General features: G+C 38.9%; 1 pseudogene; it reads right to left on the bottom strand.

Annotated features, from left to right (window-relative positions):
• The window catches only part of LOC101387866 (cytochrome P450 3A12-like), a 40538-nt pseudogene extending 26452 nt beyond the window's left edge, over positions 1-14086 (bottom strand).
• Between the last annotated feature and the right edge of the window lie 921 nt (positions 14087-15007).

Raw genomic sequence — 15007 nt, 5'->3', positions numbered from 1 at the left:
AACAAACTTATAAAACATTACTTACCATCACTAGCCATTAGGGAAATGCAAAATCAAAACCACAATGAGATACCACTTCACACTGACTAGGATGGCCATAATCAAAAGACAGAAACGTATTGACCAAGTGTTGGTGACAATGTAGAGAAAACAGAACCTTCATACATTACTGGTGGGAAGGTAAAATGGTATAGCCATTGTGGAAAACAGTTTGGCAGTTACAACTATATAACTCAGCAAATCTGCCCCTGAGTACACACTAAAAAGAATCAAAAACAGGTATTCAGTTAAAAAAAAAAAACTTGTACATGAATATTCATTGTAGCACTATTCATAATAGCCAACAGGTAGAAACAACCCAAATGTCCATCAATTGATGAATGGATAAACAAAAGGTGTTATGTCCATACAATGGAATATTATTCAACCATAACAAGAAATGAAGTACTGATACATGCTACAACACGGATGGACCTTGAAAACATTATGCTAAATGAAGAAAGCCAGCAACAAGAGACTACATTTTGTATGATTCCATCTATATGAATGCTAGGTAATCCACGCTAGGTAAATCTATAGAGACAGAGTGAATTAGTGGTTGCTTAGGACTAAGGGAGTGGGAGGTAGTAGTAAGAACGTGCAGGGTATCTGTGTTGATAAAAATGTTCTAACAATTGACTATAGTGATGGTTGCACATAACTTTGTTTTTTTTTTTTTTTATTGCAGTAACATTGGTTTATAACATTGCAAAAATTTCAGGTGTACATCATTGTACTTCTATTTCTGCATGGACTACATCATGTTCACCACCAAAATACTAATTACAACCCATCACCACACACATGTACCGAATTATCCCTTTCACCCTCCACCCTCCCCCCTTCCCCTCTGGTAACCACCAATCCAATCTCTGTCCCTATGTGTTTGTTTATTGTTGTTATTATCTACTACTTAATGAAGGAAATCATACGGTATTTGACCTTCTCCCTCTGACTTATTTCACTTTGCATTATACCCTCAATGTCCATCCATGTTGTCACAAATGGCTGCATTTCGTCGTTTCTTATGGCTGAGTAGTATTCCATTGTGTATATATACCACAGCTTCTTTATCCATTCGTCCCTTGATGGGCACTTAGGTTGCTTCCAAGTCTTGGCACATAACTTTGAATGAAATAAAAATCATTTTTTCACTTTTATTGTATTATAATTGACATTCAGTACTTTATAAGGTTAAGATGTATGGCATAATGACTTGACATATACGTTGTGAAAAGTTAACCATCACATCATATAGTTGCAAAAAATAATTTCCCTTGTAATGAGAACTTTTAGGATCTACTCTCTTAGCAACTTAAAAATATACCATATAGCAGTGTTAGCTGTAGACAATATGCTGTACATTACACACCCAAGACTTATTTATATTATAACTGAAAGTTTGTACCTTTTGACTGTCTTCTCCAAATACCCCCATGCCCAACCCCTACCTTGGGTATCCACAAGTCTTATCTCTTTTCTCTATGAGTTTGATGTTTTCAGGTTTTTTTTAGGTTCCACAGATAAGTGACATCACACAGTATCTTTATCTGTCTGACTTATTTCACTTATCATAACACCCTCAAAGTCCATCCATATTGTCACACATGGCAGGATTTCCTTTCCTTTTATGGCTGAATAGTATTTCAATTTTTATATAAACACTTTCTTTCTTCATTCATCTATGGATGGATACTTTGTGAAAATATTGAATTGCACATTTTAAATGGTTGAATTATGTGATATGTGAATTATATCTTAATAAAGCTCTTATGGAAAGGAAGGGAGGAATGAACAAAGGAAGGAATGAAGGAAGGAAGGAAAAGAAAAACAGTCCACATACTTAGTGAGAGAAGGAATGGATCGAGGAAATCAAATCATAAGAGCCTCTTGCAATTTTCCACAAAGGGGTTTTGTGGGTTGTTGAGGGAATCGATGTTCACTCCAAATGATGTGCTAGTAATCACATCCATGCTGTAGGCCCCAAAGATGCTGAGGAGAGAAAGAAAGACATGGAAAATTAAAATCAGCAACTCTTACTATCCTTATCCAGTACACGCAGCAAGAAGTGCATGTAAAGTCATATGCCCAGGCAAGACAGGTAAAGAGCCATACATCATCAGAATCTTCTGCTGGATCATCTGAAGAGTCTATGCTACCATCACATTCTCATGAGGTGTTTATAAGGTTCCAGTGAGGCACTTGGCCCTGTATTAGGGGAGATGGGGACACTAAGGTATGTTAAATCCTCCTCTGAGCTGAAGGAGCTGGGTCATAGAGGAATAGAGACTCATAATCAGAAAAATTGTGATATTATGTTTTGAGTATGAGCAATAGTAAGGAATATAAGCATTGTGTCTGAGCAGAGCAGAGGGTGGAAAAATTAACTCTTCTTAGGGGAGTCAAGAAAGGTGATATTGATCTGGGTCTTGCCTCGCCACAGTATATATGCTGAGAGCTTATTCCTCTTTAGCACATTACAGAACAGTTATACCTGTTTTGAGTTGCCAGGAATGTCATCCCTCTTTCTCTACACCCCTCCTAAGGCTTTTGACAGAACCGTTCTTCATCAACTCCAGTGATCTCAGGTTGCCCTGAGGATAAACTCATTTCTGTAAATGTAAAAACTAAGAAAGTTCTTAGTGGAAAAATAATGAAAATAAATCACTCCAAAATGGATTTGAGGGCTCTCATAGCTAATTGATTATATGTCCTCAGTTTTTCCCAGAACAGTCTCAGTTTACACTTGTTGTCCCTGCATCACTTAAATATATCCCAGTTTAGGAAATAAATGATATGATCACCCTATCCATAGCCTGTACAGGGCCTTCTCTTTTTGAGACTGGATGAAGGAGAAGTGGTGGTAAGATTTAGTATTTAGTATTTTGCTGGTATCCCCAGTAAAATCTTGAAGGAGTTTAAGTTGTTCCAAATTCCACAGTGTAACTTTCCCACTCTACCCCCTGCCCACCAATATGTACCAAGTGCCTTCTTCTCTCACCATTCCATACCCCTTACACTCAAAACTTTGGTATGATCATGTTTCTTCTTTCTAAACTATGTATATTTGTCTTCCAGAATATCCATGGTAACAATTAAGCTGATAAATTAATCCTGGCTCATGTACACAGGAGAAGACCCATTCTCTCATTATTGGGCAAGTGACTCCTTGGGTCCTGCGCTGGAGTTGTAACACCACACACCTACATCTGTTTGGTCACTAGAATAATTCAACAGTAGGGGTCTCAGCTCCGTGGCAGGCAGCTGGAGGGTCCCATGATAGAGCTCAGAATCCCAGCAGGTGCATTCCTACTTACTCTATCAAGGTGATAGGCTTGTCTTTCTCTGCTTCCTTCCTCAGGTTCCTCACCAACACATCTCCAAACTGGCCAATGACGGGGACTATCTAGGCACAAAATACAATACCGTCCGAACTTAAATGTGGAGACTCAAGTCCTTGAAGGACCTGGCTTTCACAAACATGGAGCAGTAAGTAACACTGTATAATGAATGTTATAATGTCTCTTCTAGGAAATAAAATTAAAATATTGTCTTTAGGAAGCTCAAATTCAGCAAAATACCCCTTTGGAAAATGACTACAATCTTATTACCTACCTGACTCCAGATGAATTTTTTAAGTTTCTAATTAAAAGTTCTACTTTCTTACCTCTTTCAACTTTCCACTGGTGAAAGTTGGAGACAGCAATGTTCGTATTCTCTTCTATTGTTCATTCGTGGTTATAGAGATGACATTTTTCATAAGTCCCATTGGACCAAAAGACTAGACTCAAAAGCAAAAGACGTTTTGCCCTACATAAGTTTTGGAGGTTTCAACAATTGTGAAAAATTTGTCAAATGGGCATCAACTATTCAACAAATATTTAGTGATGATCTACTTAGTAGCAGACTGTATAATTGATGCTCAATAAATATTTATCCCAAAAGCCTGTGAAGGTGAAGGAGACATCCAGCATCCCTATGTGGTTTCCAGCCTCTGTATTCCAATCTCCTTTTAAATGTGTATGACTCATGTGGTAGGGAAACTGTTCTTCCAGGGGAATAGAGAGGAATAGGACATAGTACATCCTTCTTGGCTGCAAAGAGTCAAAAGTGATTGGTGACATGTAGCCAGAGAGCCTTGGCAAACTGTATGATGCCTCAGACCGTTCTGTCTCACATATATCTACAGCAAAAGCAATTCAAACAAAGGGATTTCTTGAAATGGTGATTTAAAAAGAAATAATAGGTAATACTTAAAACATTAGTAATCTATCTGGCATTCTGAAGAAATGATGCAATCACATGGAAATCCCTTTCCATGACATTTTTTCCTCTAGCAATAGAAAGGGAAAGAAACATATTCTATTTCTCAGCTTGAGGCTGGCCTACGAAGCCAACCTGCTTGAGACTTACTTTCATCTTCCAAAATTATATTTTCTTTTAGGATGGATACTTCCAACACCTGTTCATGATAAAACTGGGAAGAGAGGGAAATTTCCTCAACTTCATAAAGAACATCTACAAAAATCACAGCTAACGTCACACTCGTGTTGAAAGACTAGAGTGACATCACCAAGATGGCAGAGTAGGAGACTCAAGTGTCTATCGCCCCACAAAGAGCAGCAATTAGACAGCTATCCATAAATGAAAATAGGTCCAGGAGAACTCAGGAGTCTACTTAAGAAGCTTCAGCAACACAGTGGAGCAAAAAAAAAAAAAAAAAAAAAGAAAGAGAATACCTGCACAAAATAGGTAGGGAGAATTGTTTCTCTTTGCCTACATCATTTCATCCCACAGGCCAGCACTGCTCAGTGCCAAGAAGGAACTCTCCAATCTGAGAGAGGTCCCCTTGGTGGGAATAGCACAGCAAGGCAAGTGACCAGTTTCCCTAGCCTTTCAGGGCACTGAACAAATGACCTGCTTTGGTTTCAATCCACCCAGAGACTGGCATAGCTGAGACATCTTGAGACAGCTAGGAACAAAGAAGAATGGCAGGATTTGACAGTATCAGCCATATGGTGGGAATGACCATGACTCTCTGTGGCCTGCTCTGCAGAAGACTCGGGAGCCTTAGCTGCTGAGGAAACCAAAAGCCAGCATAGACGTTGCAGACACCCTGCAAACACACCACTATAGAAAAGCATCAAATCACAAAGGAAGACAGGAAGAAGAGACGAAGAAGGAACAAAGGATCTATGAAACACCTGCATATACAAAATGGCATTAATAAGTTATTTCTTTCAGTAATTAGTTTCAATGTAAATGGATAGAGGAATGAAAAAAGGAAATGTGGTGTATATGTATAAAATAGAACATTATTTAGCCTTAAAAAAGAAGGACATCCTGCCATTTGTGACAACATGGATGAACCTGGAGGACAACATGCTAAGTGAATTAAGCCAGACCCAGAAGGATAAATATCATATCATCTCATTCATATGTGGAATTAAAAAAAAATTAAAATGACAGTAATGGAGAGTAGAATTGTGGTTATCAGAGGCTAAGGAGAAGGGAATGGATGATATTGATCACAGTGTACAAACTTTCACTTAGATGAAAAAGCTCTGAGGTCCTAATGTACAGCATGGTGACTGAAGTTAACAATACTGTACTGCATATTTGAAATTTACTAAGAGTAGGTCTTTTTTGCTAAGAGTAGATCTTAAGTGTTCTCACTACGCACACAAGAAAAGGTAACTATGGGAGGTAATGAATATGTTAATTCATTTGTGGTAAGCATTTCACAATGTATATACATATCAAAACACCATGTTGTATTATACCTTAAATATATATATTTTTTATTTGTCCAAGATAAATTAATAAAAATTTTAAGATGGTGAAAAAAATGAATGCTTCCTTCTAAGATCAGGAACAAGGCAAAAATGTCCCCTCTCACCACTCTTCTTCATCATCATACTGGAAGTCATAGCTAGTTCAGTAAGATAAGAAAAAGAAATAAAAGGCATACAGATTGGAAAGAAAAAATACAAGTGTCCCTACTTGTAGGTGACATAATTATCATTGTAGAAAATCTCAAGGAATATACAAAGAAAACTTCTAGAAGTAAAAATAAGCTCAGCAAGGCTGTAGGATGGAAAATCAACACAGAAAAATCAACGACATCTCTATATAATAACAATGAATATGTGAAAATATTTTAAAAACACAATACCATTTACAGTAACTCCAAAGAATATGTAATACTTCAGGTGTAAATTTAACAAAACATTGTACGGGATCCTCTATGTTGAGAACTAGAGAATGTTGGTGAAAGGAATCAAAGAAACATAAATAAATGAAGAGACATACTGTGTTCATGGATTGAAAGGTTTAACCTAGTAAAGATATAGATTTTCCCCAAATTGATAGATAGATCTTATCAAAATCTTGGCGTTTTTTTTTTTTTTTATAAACATAGATAAGCTTATTTTAAATTTGTATGGAAAGGCAAAACACCTAGTATAGCTAAAACAATTCTGAAAAAATAAAGTGGGTAAAATCACTCTACATGATGTTAAGACTCACTCTACAGCTACAGTAATCAAGATTGTGTGGTACTGGTGGAGGGATAGATCCATAGCTCAATGAATAGAATAGAGAATGCGAAATAGACCCACACAAGTAGGCCCAACTAACTTTTGACAATGGTGCCAAAGCTACTCAGTGGAAGAAAGACAGCCTTCCCACAAACGGTGCTGGAGCAATTAAATAACTATAGGCCAAAAAAAAGAACCTTGACCTAAATTTCACACCAGATATAAAAATTAACACAAAGTGGATTATAGACTTAAATGTAAAACATAAAACTATATGGTGTTTAGAAAAATAATAGAAGAAAATCTTCGGGAACTAGTGCTAGGTGAAGTTTTCTTCTTGAAATCAAAGGCACAATGCATAAAAGAAAAAATTGATAAATTGACCTCACAAAAGAAAAAAACGTATAGTCTCTGCTTTTTGTCCTCCTTGATAAGAGGAAAAGACAAGCTACACATCATGACTATAAAAGAATAGAAGAGGGAGCTTTAGGGTGATGGAACAGTTGTATATCTTGAGTGTGGTGGACGTTACACAGATCCACATACATGATAAATATTCATAGAGCAACACACACACACAAAAATGAGTGCACATAAAACTGATGAAATTTGAATAAGTTCTGTGGATAGAACAATGTCAATTTCAGTCTTTAATATTGTATTGTAATTATGCAAGGTACTACCAGTGGGCAAAACAGAATGGAGGGTGCATGACATGGCATCTACGTGTACTTTTTATTTTGCAACATCCTGTGACTCTATAATTATTTCTAAATACAAATTTAATAAATAAATAGATTTTTAAATGAAAAAAAAATGGACTCCTACCCACTGGTTTGTGAAGACAGAATAACATCCTTTTGCTAGCACTGTTTTGATCATGTCTGGATCTGTGATAGCCAACATAGGCTGCTTACCATCATAAAGTCTTTTGGGAAAACAGAGCTGATTAAACATAAGAAGGTGGATTCTATAGCCGGAGCCACACCTGGAAGTCCAGACTTTCATCCTGATGTTACATAATCCATACTACTGCAGATTATAGTTGGAAATAACATTAGAACATTTGTTAAGTCTAGATAGTGTATCCATGGATATTTCCTATACCATTCTCCATAATTTTATGTGTTTTTAAGATGTTTCATTATAAAAAGGAAGTAAGGTTAGTAAATAAAGGAAGGCAAGTAAATTATCTAAGAACAACAACAAAAAATTTAATTCAGGAGATTCCACCCACTCAGTCATGAAAAATTATAATTTTGAAGATCTATAAAAAATGTGATAAATGTATATGATATAATATTAGATGAAAATTGTAGACATGCTAGTCACAAATATGGAAAAATATGTCTACCAATGGAAAAAGATTTGGAATGCTCAAAAAGTGATAGTAGCATTATGAATGATTTCATTACCCTATTTGTAAAATTTCTAAAAGATGCTCTGGACTGAGATTGCCTTCCACTCCAAGAAGCCTCATCATAACAACAAATCTATCCAATGGAAGTTTCCAGAATACTCATCCCCACATTTTTTGATATTTTTAAAAACATTGCTTGTCAAAATCCAAAACGCCCTGCAAAGAGTAACAAAATGAGATTATCAATCTAAATGTACTAAACCCTACTTATAACTGGGACAAAAATGACTCGAATTCCATGAAATCAGACTTAACTATCTTTCAGTGAGAGTTAGGGGGAGGTTTTATTCCGAGATGTCTTAGGAAAAAGAAGAGAAAATAAAGGAGATATTTGAAATGGAGAATTTAAAGTCATTCTAGAATTTTCTCAGAGTATTGTAGATACTAAATGACTTACTCACACCTATGAATACTACGTAACTCCTTGTCTTTCTGAAATATTTTCATTTGTGCATGTGTTGTCTCTGAAATCAAATAACCCTCTGAATTTTGACCTCTAAAAATGTGTGAGAAAACTGAAGCTGAGGGAAAGTGAGAGCGGCCTGCACACTCTTTGATCTCCTCGTTAAGTTTCCTTTTCATTGATCTTATGAGCTGTCTCTAGAATTCTAGCAGAATTAAGAAGTTTAAGACACGGGTGACCTCTTTTAGTCCAGCAGGTTTAATACATCTAAGGCATGTTTGTTGAGTGAGAAAGTGAGTGAGTGGATGAATGAAGGACAAAGTGGACTCACCTTCTGGTTTTCAGGTCAACATGGAAAAGGTGGGAGATGTCATGACTCCACATAGGACAGAGCAAATTAAAACACTGACTCTGCATTTCACATATAACTTAAAAAAATCTTTCTGTCACTTTTGGTTGTGATGTTTTAACGACGTGAAGGAGGTTCCAGAAATGTGGATCTTGGGGGGCATCTACTAAGGAGCTGATCTGGGAAAGGTGAAAAGGAAATTATTGTTTTTTCAGAAGGAAAAATGTACAAAAGTTTTTAGATGGTAATGAAGCACTAAAGACCTCAGTTGGGAGAATTGGGATCTGAGAAACGAGCTTCTTGTCTGCAAGAAAGGAAATCTGAGGCAGAGAAGAGCTGCACACAAGGCTCTGTCTTCTTATATCTGGACAAAAACACATAACCTTCCATCCAGTGGATAGGCCCTGGGCGAGGCATCAGATCTGGATTAACCACAAAGGCTCCACCAAAACTCACAGTCCATTTGTCATCTAGTACATTCTGCTCAGTTATATTAAATTTTTAAAAAATTTGTCAAATCATTGCCTTTCCAGTGATTTTGTATAAGTAAGACCATCTTTGCTAAAAAGAAAATAAATACAACCCAATTAATGGTTAAATATCTGAAGTCAATAGACAACCACCATCTTGTCTCAGTGTACGCACTCCATGCTTAGACTCTTCCATAGGGTGCCTTCTTTGGAGGAAGAGAAGTAAAATAGAAAGCTCTTATTCCATCTTTCAAATCTCAAAGGATATCATGGGTAGCAGAGGATCAGTTAGAGCCATGGATATAACTGCAGGGGTTTAGCAGTTCCTGAGAGAATTCAAGTATATGCAAATTACCTGATGGTGAATAGTGGGGCTGCCTAATTAACTGAAGTTCAATAGCTACCCAAGAGGAGGAAGAAAAGAAAAGGCTATCCAGAGCTTGTGCTATGAACAAGAAAATATGACTTTAGTGTACCCAGATTAATGAGCTACTACTGGGCACACCCTTCATTCTTTACTCCTAATACTCGGTACAATTATGCCTTCTTGGGAATCTGCACCTGGCAGAAAGAAAATCCTCTTCATAATGCACAAAATTTGGAACACCAAGTCATGTGCTGAATCAGCCAGAGAGCTGGGCTGTCCAACTGAGGCAAATCCTGAGGTTCATAACAGCTGAGAATAGAGCCTTGGGGTAAGCCTGGCCATGTGCTGGGTGAGGCCTATGAGAGCATTCCTGGAAAATGTGAAACCTCAGAAATCACCCCAGAGCATGGGCATTTGTATTATGGAACTAAGCTGGAGTCTGCAATCATAAGAAGCAAAGAACTTCAAACAACACTCACTTTACAGTGGCCCAGATCAGTTCCAAAAAAAAGCAAAGGTGTCAGCCCAGGAATTCCCAGCTTCTTAAAAAGTCCATGTGAATAGGTCCCATATATGTAAAGTTAAAGAGAAAGCCAGGTCACAGGGATTGTGGAATAGATGCTGGGCATGGCCAGTCCCTGACACAGAACTGGAACAGTCAAGAGAGGGAGGTAACATGTAGGCAATAAACAATAACAGCAACTCCAACAGTAATAATTATATTCACTCATCATCTCCTTTCCCACTTCCACTGTGAGACCCACAAAAAGTAATGATGAGTAGCTAAAAGCAGCTGAAGTCCCCATGGTCCCAATCCTAGATTGAATGCTTGATAAATGTTTCCAAACTTGAGGGCTTCTGAGAGGTTCAGGCTGGAATTCTTCCAGGGAATTCACTCAGGTGCATTTAGTAAGTTGACTCTTCCATCATTTGGAGATTCTCATTCTAGTTAGAAAGTGGAAAAGATGTTTTTCTGCTCTGATGATTAGATTTTGCATAACTGGGTCCGTTCAATAAAAGAGAGTTACTGAGACCCTACTGTGACATTGTTCTAACACTTTGCTTGATGACTTTTATGCTTTTCCTTCCCTTTATGCCTTGACCTTGATTTAGAATCTGGTTCTTCTTAAGTTTATCTTCATAGGAAGGCCTTGAAGCAACCACAGTGTTTCGATTTTATAGAATTAAAACTATGTTCAAGGATTCCATTGGTCCAGTAGAAATGTGAGCATCTTTCAGCAACACCCAAGTCTCTTTTGTCAGGCAATTTTGTTCATTTGAGCTATAGAAGAAGGTGATTGACTCATGTGTTTCCTGAAGACACTGCATAAAGGAATCAATGACTAAAGAAGCCATTCCCAGACCATTCTTCCCTTCATAGCATCTGGACCTCCAACCTGCAATACTCACCTGCTGAGCAAATTGCCAGGCACACTCATTTTTTTCGAGATGGTCAGTCACAAAGTAGTTAGTTTATTGCCTCTGTGCATCAAATATCCCCCAAATCCATTAAGGCTGGCATTCCCTATGGCAGCCCTGCCTGCAATTCTTCTTTCATGTGACATGACCCATCCTGCAGCTTGGGCTTCCACATGCTTGTAAGTCTTCCCACTCCAGTGTTTCTGAGAGTGGCACAGTGGAGGAAGAAGAGAGGCTAAGGGAAGAGGTTGCTAGCAACCATTTTTCCCATCATGTTGCTGGGCCTGCAAGGCTAAGTCCACAGAGGCAAATTAGGAAGTATGACTGAAAAGTATGCTATGTGTAAATGGTTAAACATGCCCTACAAGTGCTTTTAGCTTAAAGATAGGGGGTCTTCCATACTTCAGGTACCTTCCTGCTGATAGCAGAAAATGCATTAAGCAACATAAAATGAATAACCATAAAATGTTCCAGAGAGTTGAATTAAGACCTTGTCTCTTCTTCTTTGGACATTAGTCTTTAAAATAGTACAGGATACATATATTTAGTTCAAATCCAGTAAATTTTGTAATATGTGATATTATAAACCACCAAAATTGCATGAAAGGATGTATTTTTGAAGGACCCAGCAGAGGCACCTCGGCCAGGCCCAGCTGGGCATTTGGATCCTTCCTCCAGAACAGTTGGTGGAAGTGTGTGCACTCACTGCCAGAAACAGGATTGGCCTCGGTTAGTCCCACCCAGTTCCTTCCTTTGCCATCACAACCATGGCAAATCAATTAAACCAATTTCTCCTTCTGAACTTGCAATGTGTGACATGAACTCTCAAGGGAGGCCAAGCGATTGAGTGAAGGTGAAGCAACACTGGTCCCCAAGAAAGATCTGGTCTAGTGTCTAAACTCACATAGTTCCATATCAAGGCAGAGGGTGGGCTGGGTGAATTCTTTGCTTTCCCTCCAGCTTCCCTCTTTTTGGTAGAGTAATGCTGTTTTGGGTACAAATGAAGAGACTAACAATAACACCAATCATTTTTATTACACTTACATTGTATTGACATAAGGAGGGCATTTTCTACTGTACAGAAACTGACTCTAGCCTGCGTCAGTGTCTCTAAGTCTACAATGTTGTTTGTCCAGCAGTGACAGTATCTAGTGACAGTCCTACTGCCAGACACACCACTCACAGAGTGACTTAGACGGCATTCCTGTCTCCAGGCTTCAAACAGATGAGATGCTAACCCTACTGCCCTGTGAGGGACCTCCTGTGGGACTGGGACCAAGGAGTATCTCTGCTCTGAAGGGTGAGGAATATTCTTCTGCTTCATCCTGACTCCTACCTGGATGCCTCTTATATCATCACTGGCTCACAGTTTCACTTGCTCACCTGCACTAAGAAATTAAATGAACCTGCTGGGAAGGGATATTTAAAATATGTATACAATCTTGGGCCAACCCCAGTGGCCTGGAGGGTAAGTTCAGCACACTCCGCTTCAGCAGTCTGGGTTCGGTTCCCAGGCGAGGACCTACACCACTCTCTTAGCAGCTGTGTGTCTGGCCCACATACTAAAAACTAGAGGAAGACTGGCACAGATGTTAGCTCAGGGCGAATCTTCCTCAGGGGGGAAAATATATATATATATATATTTATAATCTATATCACATAAGTATATTTTTGTACCCTAGATTCAAATTCCTGATATTATTCTACAAAGATGAGCTTATTTATGCATGTTTTTAGTCACAAATCATGAATCAACAGTTTCTTTAGAAGGTACGTGGTAGAACTAGTTTTATCATAGTAAAAAATCTACTATTATGCAGAAAGAAATTAAACTGCATCAAAGAATTTAAAAATGTTATCAGTCAAAAAATATGTTGCCAAAGTATCCAGAATTCCTAACATTTCTTTCAAAGAATTAAAACCAGATTTATATTTCCTATGTTCACATCTGTGTTCATTATTTCCTACTCTCAAAAAGTGAAATTGAGATAGAGATCAAACATGACATAGAGGGGCCTTCTCTACACACACGTCAAAAATAACTCTTCTCCCAATCTGCTCCATGATGCAGAAATCCCACCATTGAAAGGAATTCCTCTGCTGGATGGTTTTGATTCATTCTCCTGTACTGTAACTTAAAGGGAAAAAATATTTAAAATCCAACTGGCTTTGGGGTCTCGTGCCTTTAGAGGTTGCTAGCAGATCTCATATTAGGGGGAAAAGAAATCGCTACACTGATGCTAACCCTCCAGGAACTTGAAGGAAAAGGGGAAAGAAAAGAATACAATTCAAGATTTCTTCCAGGTCTCCTCTGCTCTAAAGATTCCTCATTTAGGGGTAAATACTTCTGTATATTATAAGATGGTGGAATTGAGTCTTAGGAGAGGATTCCTAGATAAGAGTCACAGAAAATAGGGAAGAGTCCAGTCTGAGGATGGGGCGGAGCAATTGCCAGCCCACCTGCAAATTCTGGGTGCACCAGATGCCTTGCGTAAATGATTCTAGTTGCTAGGACAGAGATATGAGGAGCCACCTGAGTAACACAAGGGCCAGTCTTTCTACAGGTCTCTTGCAGCAGACACATACATCAGAAGGTGAAGATAATGAGACAACAACCCAACCCACTTCCTCCTGCCTCCAGGATCCCTAGACCTTGGGAAAGGGATCAGGACCCCACTGCAAAGGGGCCAGTTGTTTTTAATCTGCCTCTGCTGAATTATGGTTGATTAGTCTAACTCCCAACTGCTAGTCAATCAGAAGATCATCCCCAGGAGCAAATAACATAACCAAGCTCTCACGGCAAAGAAACTGAGAGTTGGAAGGGAGGTTTACTATGTCAGGGGATCTACATAAGATCAATAATAACCCCTCATGTGTTTGTAGCATCAAACATCTAAGGAACTTCCCCTCTGTTAACTCTTTTAGGCTTCAGCACAGATAAGAGAAAGGGGGGCCGGCTTAGCCCCCAAGTCCAAGGCTAAGAGGACATGAGCCTGGACAGTTACTCACAGATAGAGGAGCACCAGGCTGGTAGCCAGGAGAACCCACATTTCCATGGAAAAGCTTGGGATCAGATCCATGGCCACTTTCCTTCCAAAATTCTCTCCTCTGAGTTTTCCTTTCAGCAGTCTATGCTACTTTTTGCAGACTTTAGGGTCCAGATCTTCCATTCCAGCCCAGTGGAGATTCAGTGAGGCTGGAAGATTTATCTGCTGGAAAAGGGGGTGGGGCAGGAGCTACATCCAGTAGAAGGGCCACTTGTTCTCCACATGCAGATGTCCTTTCTGCCTTGATAGTTGACAAAGCATCATGGACACTCCCAGTATGCCCTCCGTTGAGTTCATATTCTGTGGGAAATCAATAAACATCTCAATCAGTTTTATCAATAAGCCCACAGGTTACAGAAACTCAAGTAAAAACACTGGCCTTCAATTTCTAACCTGCCCTTGATTCCATGGCTGCATGCACTCCAAAATATTCGAAATCCTTCAAAAAAGCTAGGTCTACAGAATATTTACCAATGCAGTTTCTTCTGCCTAGAACTTCCCCTGTGCCCCTAGAAAGCTCCTTCTGATCTTTCCAAACCCAGCTGAAACAGAACCGCTTCTGTTAGAGCCTTACCTCACCAACAAGCCTGAACAGATTTAAACATTTCCTCCTCTGTGCAACTTCTGTCCTCCATACAAAATTCTATTATTGTCTTCTCTACCCTTGAGCACGATTGTTTGTTTCCATACCTAGTTCACCTATCAGACTGAGAGCTTTTCAAAGTCACAGTCTGGGTATTAGTCGCCATTATATCCCTAGTCCCTAGCACAGTGCTTTATGCAGAGGAAGCATCCAGAAAGGTTGGTGAAGTTGAGTTGGTAGACGTGGGAATGGTGAGCCACCTGTATGCCCTTTTCCTGTGGCTCATTGGGAACCACACCATCTTCTTCGAATGTTAATACAACAAGAGAGCCTGACTGTACCTTGGCCACCATTGCTGCACATTCAGTCTG

The sequence above is a fragment of the Ceratotherium simum genome, chromosome 26 (assembly GCF_057802395.1).
Source record: "Ceratotherium simum simum isolate JZ-2026a chromosome 26, ASM5780239v1, whole genome shotgun sequence".
Lineage (NCBI taxonomy): Eukaryota > Metazoa > Chordata > Mammalia > Perissodactyla > Rhinocerotidae > Ceratotherium > Ceratotherium simum.
Note: the sequence above shows the minus strand (reverse complement) of the source record. Positions and strands in the feature narration are given on the sequence as shown.